We start from the raw sequence: 16,698 nt of genomic DNA, 5'->3' as shown, positions 1-16,698 counted from the left end.
CCTGTGCTTTATCATTCATTCCACCACAGAACCCTGGAGACTTCTGATCTTTCCCATTCGCCTTAGAACTGAACCTTCTTTTTATATGTTGTCTCAGCCATTTGAGTATCATCTCCTTGAGGGAAAGGACTGTCTGGTTTTTTTCTGGTCAGCACAGTGCTTGGTACATATTAAGTGCTTAATGAATACTTTTTCATGCATTCATTCATTCAATCATTCATTTCATCTTCTGATGTTTGCTTAGATATATAACACAGACACAAGTCATTTAATCTCTCTGAGTCCCATTGTCCTCAATCAGTAAGAAAAGGGTAATATATATATATATTATTTTTGCTACAGTATTGTTGTGAGGCTAAAATTAGAATGCTATATATAAACATATTTAATAATATTTAAAGCACTTCACAAATATTAGTTCTAATTATTATTTCTTGCTGAACTCCTTGTCATGATCCATTGAAGTATTCTACATGCTCTAATATGCCAGTCATTAAAATTGACTTAAAATCTTTTTTTCTAACAAATTATTCAATTGATTTTAAAATATCAGCTGAATTTTCATATAAGGCTTTCTTTGCTGGGTTTAAAGCTCATTCACAGGTGATCTATGAATTTACCTCCAGGTATACCATCTGCCAGGAAAGCAGTGTATTGTCATTGCCAGAATTTAATATCTGCACCAACAATGTCATCATCATCATCATCATCATCTCTGTTAATCTATACCATGATAACTCTATAGGAGATGACAAGACTCTTGCCATAGTGTGTATAAACATATGTGTGTATATATATATATATATATATATATATATATATATATATATATAAAATGGTTCTTGCCTTAAAGATGAGTTCTTAATTTTATTTTTATTTTAGCAAATTCTTTTAGATTAATATTGTATTGTCCTATATTTATTTTAATATTTACTTATATCCCTGCCAATATCTTAAGCTAATGTACATCTTAAGCCTACCTAAATATGTGGTTATTGTTTTACAGTTGAAGTCTGACTAATTGATAAACATGCACACATGAACATATTTATAGTCCTTTTCTCTTTTTGGCCACTGGAAATACAATATATATATATATATATATATATATATATATATATATATATATATATATATATTTTCAATAAATAACCACCTTAGGACACACTGGGCCCTGGATAATGGAAGAAATAGACCCTAAGACATATTGCAAATATAGGAAACAAAATGTATTTCCTAGTTGAAAATTTATGGATATTACAGGGTATTGACTTCACTAGGGAGGAGTGGAGCCAAGAGGACTCTGCCAAAGGGACTCTGTGGGCACATGATTCTGGAGGATCACAAGAGTTCTTGTCTCCCTGAGGAAGGAAAAAATCCTTGGATAGCTCAGCATCCGCCTACCTGGCTGCTTTTGTTTCCTGATTTTAAGGTGGCTGAAGTAGCTGCATTTTCTCTTGCTGGGTCTGGACAGGGAAGTCCTAAAACCTTTCTGACCCAAATGATAAGTAAAAAGCCCTTGATAGGTGCAAAAGGAATTTGGGAACTTCACTTTGCTGCCTTTGGGATTCTGTCTTTTTTACTTTATGTTTCCTCAAGTCAAGCTCATAGATTCAGATATCTAGGTCTCTTAGAGGTGATCTAGTTTAATCCTCTCCTTTTACAGATGAGAACCTGAAACCTAAAAAGGGTAAACAATTTGCTCAGTGTCATACAAGGACACTCCTTCCAAAGACTCAGTGCAGATATCTAAAGGCATGATAGCTTTTCATCTTCCTAGTTGAGAGTGGGTCAAAAGAAAAATATTAATTAGAGACATCCCAAGGGGGAATGGGCTGCTTTGGAGGCAGTGAATCCCTGTCCAGAGAAGATATTCAAGCAGAAGCTAGGTGACCACCTGTCTGGGATGTTGGAAAGGGGATTCCTGTTCCTCTCTAGGCTCTCCACGCTCTCTAATCCATCCCATACACAGATGCCAAAATCATCACCTGCCTACCAACTTTCAAGGACTCCCTTTTGTCACTAAGAAAAATTACAAACTATTCTGGAACTTGTTGTCTGGTACTAGGGTGTCTCCAGATTTATTTCATATTCCTATCACAAAGTCTATATTGTAGCCAAACTGGAATAAAAACTATTCTTCAAACCCAACATCTAATTTTGCTTTTAAACAAATAATATACTATGCTTATAATGCACTCCCTTCTTACTAGCAAACCTCAGAATCCTTAGCTTCATTCAAAGTCCAGCTCCATTACTACTTTCAACATTCTTGAACTCCCAGGTCACATATTTTCTAAGGCTGTATTGTGGTCTATTCATATGCCACAATTCTATATACAACTTCACAAATGACAAACTACCCACTTTGACCTTCACTATAAATTCATCTTCTTTTGTATTTGTCATTCATGTTAGGAGCTATTATGGCAGAAGCAAAGCAGTCTTTTGAAGTGCAAGAGACTGAGAATCTTTCTCTTTTTCAGAGCCATCTCATCTTCCTGCCCTCTATTTTCCTCCTCCTCTACATGCCCAGCATTTCTACCTTTCTTGGACTTCTTTACCTAGCTGCACTTTGCTGCCTATTCTTCTCCTCTTACTGTCAAGAAGGTCACAATAGCAACCCTTGGAGGTCTTAGAGGCCCAAGGTCACTTCCTCCACTTCTTGAGGAAGACTGGTGAAACTGAACTGTGTAAAATCAAACCTAACTGAGTTATATTGGAGGCATCTATCCTAGATGACCTCTTTAAGATCTTATTTAATTATGAGATTCTGTGACCTCATCTCCTATTTTCCTGAAAATATAAAGACCATCTAATGAGAATTACTTCAACCTTTTGTTCTTATACTCTTTTAACTCATCACTTTCACATTATTTTCTCCACTCTTAGAAAAAGAAGCTCCCTTCAAGATTCAACTCAAGTTCCATCTTCTACAAGGACCTTCCCAATTGTTCATATTCTCTTCCCCTAAAATAACTCTATATCTGATCCATAACTAGCAATTCGTGGAGAAATTAACAGAAGATATTGCTACTCATATAAGATAACAAAAGGATACCAATAACTACTAACTTCTATGTCTACTTTCCCATGTCTATAAAAATCTTTTTGATGATTTACATACATATGGAGGGTATCCTTAATTTACGTGTCAAAGGAAACAGTCAAGCTTTCACATACAATTTTCTACAAATAGAGAATACATGATATTACTATTTCTTATTTATTGGTTCATTTAGAAGCAATATAGAATAATAGGAAGTCTTAAAGGCTCATGTTTATTACCATATGTCTCAAGAGTGAGTTAAGACCTACAGAATACAGATGCAACCACAGGATAACTCTGTTCAACAAGCTTGATTGTTATCAAGTGAGGTATTAAAAACAAGAAGAACTGTGTTTATCAGAGGTGTTCCCCCTCTACCATGGAAAATTTCTTGTGCAGAATCCAAATTAAGGAATAATTCTTGTTGATTGAGAAGTACTCCAGATGGTGGATGACCTTAGAACAATAACATCAAATCTCAGAATATTATAGAATCTCCTTGGGGAGATCCATGACCACTCAAAAAAGATTGGCATCTCCCTAACAATCCATACAGAGAAATACAAAGGGATAAAAATACATGAGGCCCAAACTGAAATATGGAGCAAACTGCTAAGTTAATACATATATACAGCAGGTATTATACAGGAATAATAAGCTTGACCAGAGCAGAAAAGGAAGAAGAAAGCACATTGGATTATACTTGAAAATGTATGCATTACTCCTCCCTGACAGAAAAATCCATCTTTTTAATATGAATCTTGGTGTAAATAACTGCATCCCATAGAATTCCTTCTCTTACAAAAGAACCCTAGCTCTAGGTTCATGTAGACCTAGAGGAATCTGATTTCTAAATAGAAGTGGGGGAAATCAGGGTTTTTTCATTATCTCTGCATCAGGGCTATCCAACTTTACTTATAAAAGTTTTTATTGAAACAATAGACAATATATTTTCATTTGCCATTTTAGTGAAAATTCTGCCAGAGATCAGTTTCATTTACTAAAGCATTTAGTAAACCCACTGACAGTCATATAAAATCACCCTGCAGTCACATACAGCCTAGAGGTCACATTTTGGACAAACCTGCTCTGGGTCATTATCTGTCCTTCAGTCTAGGATCCCAAGAAATATCTCTTAAATAAAATCTAAATTTGGTTCAGGTTTAGAATCTTCATAATGGGTAATGGACCAGGAATAGAGAGTCATTAATGGGTATCTGGTATAGGACAGCAATTTACTTCTTTTACAACATAAACACAAAATACTTTTGCACACTGACAAACATAACATTTAGTAGTAACCCATCACTCCTAATATACTTTCCTGAGAGAATATTTAAAACATAAAATACTTTGTGGGATTGCTGGCCAGGCATTTCACTTTTGCCTCAGAGACATGCTATCTGAGCTATTCCCTCAAGGTCCATATATTCTGGCCACCATATATGCATGGTTCATCTGCCTGGCAGTGGTCATCTTTTCCTCTGAAAAACACATAGGTTTCCTTTGGGAAACCAGCACATAAATTTCTCAAAGACTTTGGACCCTTTGAATTCAGAAGGTAGAAACCAAGGCTAGGAGCATCCATCTCAGCATTGGGGTTTGATATCTTATGCTCAGGGAAGGAACAAAGCAGAAGAGGCAATGAGGGACTGGAGATCCATTTGCAGGCTCACCAACCTAACATACATTCTCTGCTAAATCCCTGCAGTTACCATTGTTATTTCTGGAAAGGGCTAGGCAGAGAAATTTCTTTTCTTCCATCAGAACATTCCCAGAAGGCTGCCAATGTCCCAAGACATACCATCAGTCAGTCAATAAACATTTATTAAGTACCTACTGGATACCAGGTACTCTGATAGGAAAATAAGAAGTCAAAAGACAGTTCTGCTCTCAAAGAGTTTAAATTCTAATACATAAAAAAAAAGAAGAGAGAAGGGGAGAAGTTAGAGCTGACTTAGTGACAAGTCCTTTTTACCACAGCCCCTTTCCACCATCATGAGCATTGTGGGACCAACCAATAGCCTTCAATCATGCATGTCTTTGAACAAGAGAACAACGCATATGAGTCACAAGAAATGGATGAAGCACAAATTGAGGATTATTACTTCTGATGCACTGGTCAAAGTGGTGGAAAGTTCCCTCTACTCCTTTTCCACTTGATTAGATTACTTATACCTCTAATGCCTTTGATTGAGTAGAAATGCCTATTCATACCTGATACCTCTGATTGAAAAATTCTAAATGTCTGATAATTATGGAGGTAGGAGTTTGTCAGTCAATTTGCATTTATTAAACAATCAACTATGTGCTAAGCCTTGGGATATTCAGAAAGACAAAAAAAACCTGTCCCTACTCTTAGCCTAATGGGGGGAGACAATATTTAGACAACTATGCATATACTGGATAAACTGGAGGCTGTGTCAGAAGGAAGTTACTAAGGTTGAGGAGGACTGGAAAAAGCTTCTTGTATAAGGTAGGACTTTAGGTGAAACTTGAGGAAGCCAGAGAAGCCAGGAGAAAGAAACAAGAAAGGAAAGTATTCTAGGAGTTGAGGGATAATCAATAAAAATGTTCAGAGTCAGGAGATGGAGAGCCATATGCAAGAAACAGCAGAGAAGCCAATGTCACCATGGAAGGGATCTATGAGAAAGAAGACTGAAGAGGGAAGAAGGGATTAGGTTTTGAAGGGTTAAACACCACATGATTTTATATTTTATCCTGGGGGTTATTGGGAGGTACTGGAGCTAATGGTTTAGAAAGATCAATTTATTCTTTTTATTTTTATTTTTTTAGGTTTTTGCAAGGCAAGTGGGGTTAAGTGGCTTGCCCAAGGCCACACAGCTAGGTAATTATTAAGTGTCTGAGACCAGATTTGAACCCAGGTACTCCTGACTCTAGGGCCAGTGTTTTATCCACTGCACCACCTAGCCACCCCTAGAATGTTCAATTTAACAGTTAAATAGAGGATGGATTGGAATGTGGAAAAACTTATGACAGATAGACCAGTCAACAAGCTGTTGAAGTTGTCCAGTCATAAGGTGATCAAAGTCTACAACAGGATACTGCCAATGACAAAGGAGAGAAGGGAATATAAGTGAAAAAATGTTTGAAGGTAAAGATGTTATAAGGTCTTGACAACAAATTGGATGGAAGGTGGTCAGAGAGAAAGCTTGAAGATAGACACTTAACCTGGGTTACTGAATTGATGGTAGTACTTTTGATAGTGATAGGGAAGTTAGGAAGAGGGAAGAGTTTGAGGGGAAAGATGTGTCCAGTTTTGACTATAGTAGATTTGAGAGAAAATTGAGAACATCCAGTTCAGGATGTCTGGTAGGCAGTTGGAGATGTCAGACTAGTAGGTCAGAAGAAAGAGCAGAAAAATTAGAGTTAAACAAGTAGATCTGAGAGCCTTTTGTATAGAGATGATCATTGAAATAACAGGAGATGATAAAGTCCCTATGTAAGAGGAGAGGGGAGGGGAGGGGAGTGGGGAGAAGAGGTCATGTAAAAACAAAATATATCAAAAAATGTTTTTAAAGTTCCTTTTTCAATGTTATGCCTTAGGCAACTGTCTAACATCTACCTTTAGCCCCAATTCTGCTTCTGGAGGCCCTTCCAAATCAGGGATTGGTTTGTTAATGAGATTTGAATATTAAGCAAAGGAATTTAGATTTGAAAAGATTGGGAAACTTCTGTAGGTTTATGAGTAGAGAATGAAGTGATTTTTTAAAAAATAACATTATCATAATATCTCTTTCTAGGAAGGACTAAAATAGGGAGGGGTTGAAAGCAAGGAACCATGATAGGATTTTGTTGCCAAAATCTAGGCCTATAAATGTTGAGATTTTATAACAAGGCAGCCCCAGAACAATGGAGAATAATAGGGAGATTTAAGATACATTAAAAAGAAAAAATGAGTGTTGGTAATAAATTGGATGTGAGGAAAGAGTTTAGAAAAATTATGAATCTCGAGAACTTTTACCTGTGTATCCCTTAAGAAAAGTTCTTTTATTAAATACTCTAATTAGTCTTGTTCCTAGAGAACAGATAATGAAGCCCATTTCTCTTGATTTGGTAGAAAGGTAGGCTACTACTTGTGAGAAATGGGTGCATATTCATTCAGATCAGTCTCTCTCAGTGATCTTTGCTGAACTGCTTTTGTTTGTTACAGGGGAGGGCTCTTTGGAAAGGGAAAGACCAAGAAATTATGTTATGAAAAAGAAAAGGTAGTAATAATTTTTTCAAAGAAAGATCTTTTTAGGAAAAAAAACATTAAATATCATAGACTAGTATATGAATGTAGTGAACCACTATTGAGTGGAAAAATAGGAAAATAAGGATATGAAGAATTAAGAGAAACATTGGAAAATTTATACAAATTGAGGCAGAGCAAGATAAGAATCAAGACAACTTTTTCAGTTGTTCAGTCATGTCCAACTATGTGACTCCATGTGAAAGACCCTTCTATTCTCTGCTATCTCTCGAAGTCTTTCCAAATTCATATTCATTGTTCCATGACACTATCTATCCATCTCATCCTTTGTCATTTTCTTTTCCTTTTACCTCATTCCCAGCATCAGGATTTTTTCCAATGAGTCCAGACTTCTCATTATGTGACCAAAATATTTAAGCTTTCAAGATTCAGTATTTGACCTTCCAATGAATAGTCTGAATTAAATTCTTTAAATATTGACTGATTTGATCTCCTTACTGTCCAAGGGACTCTAATGATCACAATAATGTAAATGAAAGGATTATTAAAAGGAATTTGCAATAATAGAAAAATCAATGATAGTCCTGGACAGGAGTTAATGAAAAATACCTACCTCTTCATTCAGAAAGGCAGAAGTCTACTAGGGTAAAATGGTGTATTGAACATATATGATGTAATATAATATAATATAATATAATAATATATAAATATATTTATAATATAATGTGTATTGAACATATATATATATACATACATAATATGTATATATTGTTTTCCTTTGTTCCAAGGGAGGGTTTAATCTATATGCTTTTCATCTATACACATGGAAAAGACTATTATGAGAAAATAAAATTCATCAATGAAAACTATATAAGGGTCACAGGTCAGGTCTTAACCTCCCCAAGTATTAATTTCCTAAGCAACACAAAACCAGGAAACCCCTCTATTCCTCCATTGATGTTTCCATGCTTTTCTTATAAAAATTGAAAGAGTTGGAGCTTCTGAGAGACAACTCTACTTAGAGTTGCAGATGAGTTCCAGGTTCCCAACCTGTCTCAATCATTCAGAACAATTTGTCTAATATTAAAAATGGCCCCTGACTAAACTAAAACAACTTGCCCCTTAGATACAATTGAAAGAAATCATTTTTTTTCTATCCTTAGGAACACTGTTTCAGTGACCTATCCTTTCTAATCCTATTTTCCTTTTCAAGATCTATTATAATATTGACATGATTAATTTGAGTCCCTTTTTTAGCTAATCATGTTTTTTTATCCTGTTGTTCTTTGTCCTTCATTCTTGAAGAGGACAAGTGATGTCAGGAAGGTAATGTCCTAACTTACAAGTGAATTGGATTTAAGTGACACAGGGCTGTGCAAAGTGACCAGCCTCACTCTCCCCTCTGGAGCCATCTGGGTCCAGTAGCAAGATATAGTTCAAGATGGCTGGAGATGGCCCCTAGTATGAAGGAGACCTTGATCTTTTTTTTTTAGTTTGTTTTTTTTTTGCAAGGCAATGGGGGTTAAGTGGCTTGCCCAGGGCCACACAGCTAGGTAATTATTAAGTGTCTGAGACTGGATTTGAACTCAGGTACTCCTGACTCCAGGGCCAGTGCTCTATCCACTGCACCACCTAGCTGCCCCTTGATCTTTTTTTAAGATAAGGGCCTTTCCAGGTCTCAGTTTGGCAGAGTCAATGACCATTCAGAGATTAAGGGGAAGTTAAGAAACAAGGCCATAAAAGTCCTTTTTTTCCTTGTCAAAAAAAAAATGTTCAGAGTCCTGTGAATGAGGAAGAAGAGTTCAAAAACTCTCTCTCTCTCTCTCTCTCTCTCTCTCTCTCTCTCTCTCTCTCTCTCTCTCTAATACATACTGGCATTGTGACCCTGGGAAAGCCACAGTCTCTCAGGAGCCAGCAAACTCATGAAAACCATAAATTACAGAAGAGTTGTCATATCTGAATCAGTAGAGTGAGTTTCCATACTGGAAATTCCCCATGCAAAATAAATCATAAATGTGGTTGAGAAAAAATAAGAGAAAGACCTAACACAAATAATGAATGTGAAGAATAAAAAGGCCTTTAAAAAAGATTCTACAGTTGTGGATCCAAGAACTGCTAAGGTTTGATTCAGTGATGAATGAATTACTAAATTCCTATTTTGCTTCTTTTTTTTTCTGCACCAAGGAGAATGATCTCAAGACTGAAGAATACAGAATAAAAATAGTCAAAGAAGAGCCCAAGATAAGTAAGGAGATGGTAACAGAACACTTAGCTGTCCACAATGAGTTCAAATTACTAGACCTGTATGAACTTCTTTAAAAAAAAAAGTCAAATGTAATTATGAAACTGCCCAAAGGAATTGTGCTGTAGGACCAGAGGTAGGCAGGTTATTTTCCTAATTTCAAAAACAAAACAAAAAATAAACTAGAGCCTTGAAGGCTAAATTCCTGGGGAAGTTATCAAATGTTTTATTAGAGGGCAACTGGGTGGTGAAATGGATGTCAGAGCTGGAGTAGGAAGAACAACTCTTTTTATCCTGTACAATCTCTTCAAGCAGTCAGGTTCGTATATTCACGGGATTATAGAATTTAAAATTTAAAGAGATTCTGAAGATCATCCATACATGTATTTATCCAGATACTGGTTTCTTCAAGTTTCGAAGGTGGACTTGTAATGGGGGAAGGGTGGTGGAAGTGGTGTTAGAGTGGGAAAGACAGTTCAGTGATATGTTAGTACATGCTTAAAAATATGTTACACTGAGAGGAGAGGAAATATATGCACACTTTCAAGTTTAAGCCTCATCATTAACATTTTCTTCTTCATTTTCGTAAGCCTGGACAACCAATAAAAGAATAAATCAAGTCTGGATTTGTATCATTTACCAATTTCTAAAGTGTAAATACTTGGAATGAAAATTTAATAATCAGCTCTCAAGATTCAGTTTGAATTAGTTCCCAGGACATCCATGAGAGTCAAGAGACATAAAAGCTAGCCCTAGTTTCACCACTAATTTGCTGTAGGACATTAGGCTTTTACTTTATATTTCCAGGTATCAGTTTCTATATTTGTAACATGAGAGGAAGCAGGGACTGGACTGAGCAAACTCTATGCTTTAACATTCTGGGAGTATTATGGAAATGGTAAAAGAGTCTCTATTCAAGCTACATACATCTTAATTATGTTACAATTTTTTATCTTATTTATAGTCTCTATTTTTTCATGCCAAAGCAACCTAATGTGCTTATTTTGTCCTCCCCCCTTTTCCTTTTTTTTTGAGGCAATCAGAATTGGGTGATTTGCCCAATCAGTGAATATCAAGTGTCTGAGACCAGATTTGACCTCAGGTCTGGTTCTTTATCCACTGTACGACCTAGCTACCCCCATTTAATCTATCCTTAAAGAGAAGCTCCTCCACCTTTCCTTGACCATTTTTAGTTGCCCTTATAATACACCTTTGGGGGGGCGGGAGAAAGTGGGGGGCTGTAGTGTGGCGATTAGTACTGGGAATAATCCTCTAGGTATGGATACAAACCACAATTCATTTAGTTTTATTTATTTTTCATCCATATGTACGTGTATATTTTTAAATTATAAAATTTCCTTCCACCCTCCCTTCCCACTCCCCCTCCCTCAGTGCTAAACAGTCAGGTTATCATTATATATACATTTTTTGATTATCCTGTTTATAGATTAGTCATTTTTATATGAGGAATTAGGATTAAGGAAAGAGATACTTAAGAGATAATTTTTATAAAGTGTTCATCAGATTCTGAAGGGTTGTTTTTGTTGTTTTGCTTTTTCTTCCTCTAGACGGCTATAACATTATCCACAGCTGGTCTAATACGGTTGTCCTAGCTCTCTGAACTACTGAGAGGAGCTGCTTTCATCAAGGTTGATCACAATGTTCTTGTTAATGTGTACATTGTTCTCTTGGTTCTGCTCCCTTCACTCAGCTTCAGATCCTGTAACTCATTCCATGCTTCTCTAGAGTCCAACCATTTATGATTTCTTATAGAAGAATAATATTCCATAGTATTCATGTACCATAACTTGTTTAGCCATTCCCCAATTGATGGGCATCCCCTTAATTTCCAGTTTTTTGCCACTACAAAAAAGAGCTGCTATGAATATTTTAGCACATGTGGAACTTTTCCTATTTTTTACGATTTCTTCTGGTATTGATTGGTCAAAGGGAAAGAACATTTTTATTACTCTTTGGACATAGTTCCATATTGCTTTCCAGAATGGTTGGATCTTTTTACAACTCCACCATCAATGTCCCAATCTTCCCACAACCTCTCCAACATTGACCATTTTTCCTTTTTCTCATCTTGGTCAATCTGATAGGTGTGAGGTGATGCCTCATAGTTGTTTTAATTTGCATTTCTCTAATCAATAATGATGTGGAGCATTTTTTTTCATATGATTACATATAGCTTTAATTTCTTCATTTGAAAACTATACATATCCTTTGATAATTTATCAATTGGGGAATGACTTGTAACTTTATAAATTTGATGAAATTCTTTTTATAATTTAGAAATGAGATCTTTATCAGAACTCCTGGTTGTGAAGATTATTTACCAGTTTTCTGCTTTCCTTCTAACTTTGGCAGCATTGATTTTATTAGTCAAAATCATTCATTTTGCAATTTATCATGTATTCTAATTCTTGTTTGGTCATAAATTATCCCCTTTCCATAGATCTGATAGGTAGAGTATTTCTTGGTCTATTAATTTATGTCTAAATGTCCACCCTTTATGTCTAAATCCTGTACCCATTTTGACCTTATTTTAGTATAGGGTGTGAGATATGGATCTATGCCTAGTCTTCACCATACTATTTTCCAGTTTTCCCAACAACTTTTTCAAATAGTGAGTTCTTATCCCAGAGGCTGATGTCTTTGACTTTGTCATATAGTAGATTGTTGTAGTCATTTACTGCAGTTTCTTTTAAACCTATCTTAATCTACTGATCCATTACTCTATTTCTTAACCAGTACCAGGAAGTTTTTACAGTAAGTATAGTTTTAGATCTGGTAGAGTTAGGCCACCTTACCACTTTTTTCAATCAGTTCTCTTGCTATTCTTGACCTTTTCCTGCTCCAGATGAATTTTGTTACTATTTTTTCTAGCTCTGTAAAGTAGCTATTTGATAAATTTGATTGATATAGCACTGTAGAGTCATTTAATGTGGGTAGAACTGTCATTTTTAATATATTAGCTCAACCTAACCATGAGCAATTGACATTTTTTCCAATTATTTAGATCTGACTTTATTTGGGTGAGAAGTGCTTTATGATTGTGTTCATACAGTTTCTGGGTTTGTATTGGGAGGTAGATTGCCAAGTGTTTAATGTTGTCTATGGTTACTTTAAATGGAATTTCTCTTTCTAGCTCTTGCTCTTGGCTTTGTTGATTATACATATAGGAATGCTGATGATTTATGTGGACAAACCATGATTTATGAACAAAAAGGTAAACTCAGGCCTTTGTGATTTTTTTCCTCAACCCTTCCCGGTGGTACCTGAACAATCAGCATTGTAGGCCTGACTTCTTGGCTCTGAGTCACTTATGGTGAAGCTTCTGAATTGAAAATTTTGCGCAATCTCTAGAGGTAGACCATCTGACTTAATTCCTTCTTAAGGGGGTCTATCTTCTAACACCCACAAAACATAGCTATTCAAAACCAAACCATTAAGAACCTTTAACACATCAAGCCTACGGTCCCCATATGCCTAAGGAAAGGAAGAAGTCCATAATAGTTAAGTGTTCTTGAAGGGCTACAAGTGTTTTCATGTAAGAGATTTAAGTGAATGAGAAATGTGCCCGACTGACATCTCCAGTCAGAAACATCTTCACTTTATCTCTGCCCAAGCACACTGATGTTGGCAACTGACTCACATCCAGCCCTTGAGACTAACTCATCACTTTGAAGTTTATGTTTTTCTGTTCCTGAGGGCTGGGAGCCATTTGGCTCTCCTGAAGGAAGAAGGCACTTTGAAGTCTATTACTGTAAAGTCATCACAATTACCTTGGGACTCCACATTTAAAAGACACTGAGATTGAACAGACTCTTCTCCCCTTGTCTGTGAACACATTTAGTGCCTAGCCTCTGAAACTGATAAATCCCATTTAGAATCATTCTCTGAATTCTAGATGGATGACTTTTAAGAATTCCCCAGAACATAAGTGGAATATAAATGAATTATGAGGGTGCATAATCTGTTAAGAAATATATTCTTCTTGAACAAATTTGGAGTTATAAAAATATAATGCAGAATTCATTGCTCTGAATCTTTTTATTGCAGTTTTGAAAATAGATCTCTCCGGAAATATTCTTAAATTTAACTGATTACTTCAAAATGCAGTACATGATTCTTACTCTTTTAGCAGAAGAAGACAAGATCTATATTTCCATTGCATTTTTTCCATAAGATCAGCGAGTATTCAAGAAAGCAGGATATGAAATAGGCATCAAGATGTTTTTATGTTTTCTGGTAGGACTCTGATAAGTCCAGGATGTTAAAAAAAATCATTGTGTCAATGTAGTCACAAATAGGTTAATAATCTGTGGATTATACTGAAAATATTTCAAGTCTCAGGAATCTATTGAAAATGCCTATAGTCAGATGCCAGGTCCTGATTTCATACATCAGTCATCTTACCTGACATCTTCAAAGGCAGTTATATCTGAAAACAGCCCCAGGAGTTTATGTTTTAAAAAAAAGTCACAAACAGGAGGCATTTCAGTATGGTGAATAGATTGACTAGTATAAATGATAGGATGCATTGCAGCTATGATGTAATCTGTAGAAGACTATTACTATTCTTAGTAATAATAATAATAATAATAATAATAATAATAATGAATTACATATATTTATATAAGTTTGTAAACCTGTCCATATGTTGTCTCATTTTATCTCCACAACAACTGTAGGAGGTAGGTGCTATTATTATCCCTGCTTTACAGATGAAGAAACTGAGACTCAGAGAAGTTAAATGATTTGCCCAATGTTACATAGCTGGTAAGTGTCCAAGGCTTCATTTGAATGCAGGTCTTCCTGCCTCCAGGTCTAGCACTCTTTGTACCTAACAGTCTCAGGTTAAAAGTTCTTGCTGCGATTACCACCATCATTTTACTTCTATTATTTCCCCCCCAGTTCTAAAATTGTTCTGACCTTGCTCAGATTTGATTGACCATGTCACTCACCTATGCAAGAAACTGTTAATGGCTCCCTATTGCTTAAGATCCTCTAGTTGACATTTAAATCCCTTGGTTCTAGCATACCATTCTGAGGTTTAGTATACATGATTCTCCATCCAGTGCTTTACATACCAGCCAAATGGGCATACTTATTGCTCCTCATGCATGTCATTCTAACCCCTGTCTCTGTACTTATGTACAGGTTATCTTTCAGGCTTAGGATACACACCCTCCCAACCTCTGCCTCCTAAAATCCCTAGATTCCACTAAAATTCAAGACAAGAGCCTCCTACACAAACCATTTTCTGATCCCCCAGTTGTTAGTGCCTGAAATTATCTTGGATTTCTTCTGTAGATTGTTAGTATTTCCTATAAGGTATATGGGCATGTTGTATTCTCCCAATAAAATCTAAGCTATTTTCCACTTCTATAAATGAGTGTTGGACCTGATGGTTTCCAGGGATCTTTCCAGGTCTAAATTCAGGCTTGTATGATCCTATGACTGATTCATTTCCTCTCTGAATCCTAGTATTTAGCATGGTGCCTGGATATAGGAGCTACTTGATGAGTGAATCACAACCTGGAGAGGGAATTAAGGGAGCAGAAGAGGTGTGAATTCAAGATGCTCCCATAGTTCAAGATTAGATGAGAGCCTAAAACTTCACCAGAAGGATCCTACAGAAGATGGATGGAGTGATAAAGAAAAATCAGAGCAGGAAAGAATAACAGAGTATTCATGGGTCTATACAGATATTGGTACATGCCTAGGCAAAGGGGCAGAGAAATAAATCTGAGTAGTTAGATGTGTCCAAGAGAATTTGGAACCCGTTTCAATGAATCCCTTCAATTTTTTGCTTATAGAGACTAGCTAGTACCTAGACCCACCATCAAAGAGTTTTCAATAATAAACACACAGTAAATTTAGAGGATGATTTTCGTTGTTCAGTCATTTCAATTGTGTCTACTCTACATGGTGCTTTGTTGTTTTCTTGGGAAAGATATTGGTTTGTCATTTCCTTCTCCTGCTTATTTACAGATGAGGAACTGAGGCAATGGGGTTAAGAGACTTGTCCAGGATCATACAACCAGTAAATATCTAAGGTTGGTTTTAAACTCATGAGTCTTCCCAATTCTATTTCCCACTGTGCCATCTAGCTACCCTTATAGCAGTTATGAGGAATTTCAGTTATCTATAATTCTTTTTGACCTTTTTCTCTCTACCAAAAGTGTAGTCAGTAATAAATTTTTATTTTTATTTAATGATATTTTTATAAGGATGGAGGAAACAATAAGGGAAATTGCTATTGCAAATTTCATTCTTTTCAACAAGAAAGAATTAGTAGTTGAAATAGAAATTATGGAACTTTGGACAGAAACTATGCTCTTAGAATTCATGGCAGACCAAGAAAGAAAAGTCAGATATAGTCTGAAATGAAATTTTGCCAGAAAGAATCTGAAGTGAAACTAGTGAATATATTTCAAAGAATTGAGAGAAAAGATAGAATCACTGAGGTTGAGAGTTAGAAAGATGTTCCAATCCAGAAACCTCAACATAAAATACCTGACAACTGGTTATCCCAAATCTACTCAAAATTTTCCAGTGAGAAGAGTTCAATACTTTCTGGAGCAGCATATTGCATTTCTGGACAGTTCAAATTGTTAAATTTTTCCTGTCAATATTTTTGCTTCCATTTTCTCCAAGGAGAACTAACCCATTACTTTTAGTTCTGCCCTTCTATAGTAAACAGAACAAGTCTAATTTCTTTCTCAAAACATCCCTTCACATAGCTGAAAATGGCTGTTTTTCTGTTCTTCAGGCTAAAGATACCCTTTCTTTCAACTGATTCTCATATGTCATGGACTCAAGGCCATTTTGCCAACCTGATTGATGTCTTCTGGAACTGTCTAACTTTTCAATGACCTTCTTGAACTGTAGCATCCCAAACTAAATAAACTATTTTTTCTGGTTGTTTTGCAAGGCAATGGGGTTAAGTGACTTGCCCAAGGTCACATAGCTAGGTAATTAAGTATCTGAGGTAAAATTTGAACTCAGGTCTTCCTGACTCCAGGGCTGGTGCTCTATCCACTGTACCACCTAGCTGCCACATGCTAAATAAACTATTAACAAAGGCAGAGTATAGTGTCTAGTCTGTATCCCATGATCCAAAATTTTGCAGAGAAAGTTAGTTCAAATTCAATGGGCATTTCTCAAAAATAAAATTCT

The 16,698-nt window shown here is 35.9% G+C and overlaps 1 long non-coding RNA gene across 2 annotated transcripts; it reads left to right on the top strand.

The window, feature by feature from the left end:
* The first annotated feature begins 6,045 nt into the window (after positions 1-6,045).
* LOC141523819 (uncharacterized) lies at positions 6,046-16,455 on the top strand. Of its 2 annotated transcripts, none has more exons than XR_012478612.1 (6): positions 6,046-6,164; positions 9,450-9,510; positions 11,076-11,156; positions 14,208-14,295; positions 15,511-15,575; positions 16,292-16,455. It is a non-coding gene; the product is annotated as an uncharacterized LOC141523819 (long non-coding RNA). The 2 variants fall into 2 exon arrangements; XR_012478609.1 differs by having other exon boundaries at positions 9,450-9,643.
* Positions 16,456-16,698: the final 243 nt, after the last annotated feature.

This window comes from Macrotis lagotis, chromosome 1 (assembly GCF_037893015.1).
Source record: "Macrotis lagotis isolate mMagLag1 chromosome 1, bilby.v1.9.chrom.fasta, whole genome shotgun sequence".
NCBI lineage: Eukaryota > Metazoa > Chordata > Mammalia > Peramelemorphia > Peramelidae > Macrotis > Macrotis lagotis.
Note: the sequence above shows the minus strand (reverse complement) of the source record. Positions and strands in the feature narration are given on the sequence as shown.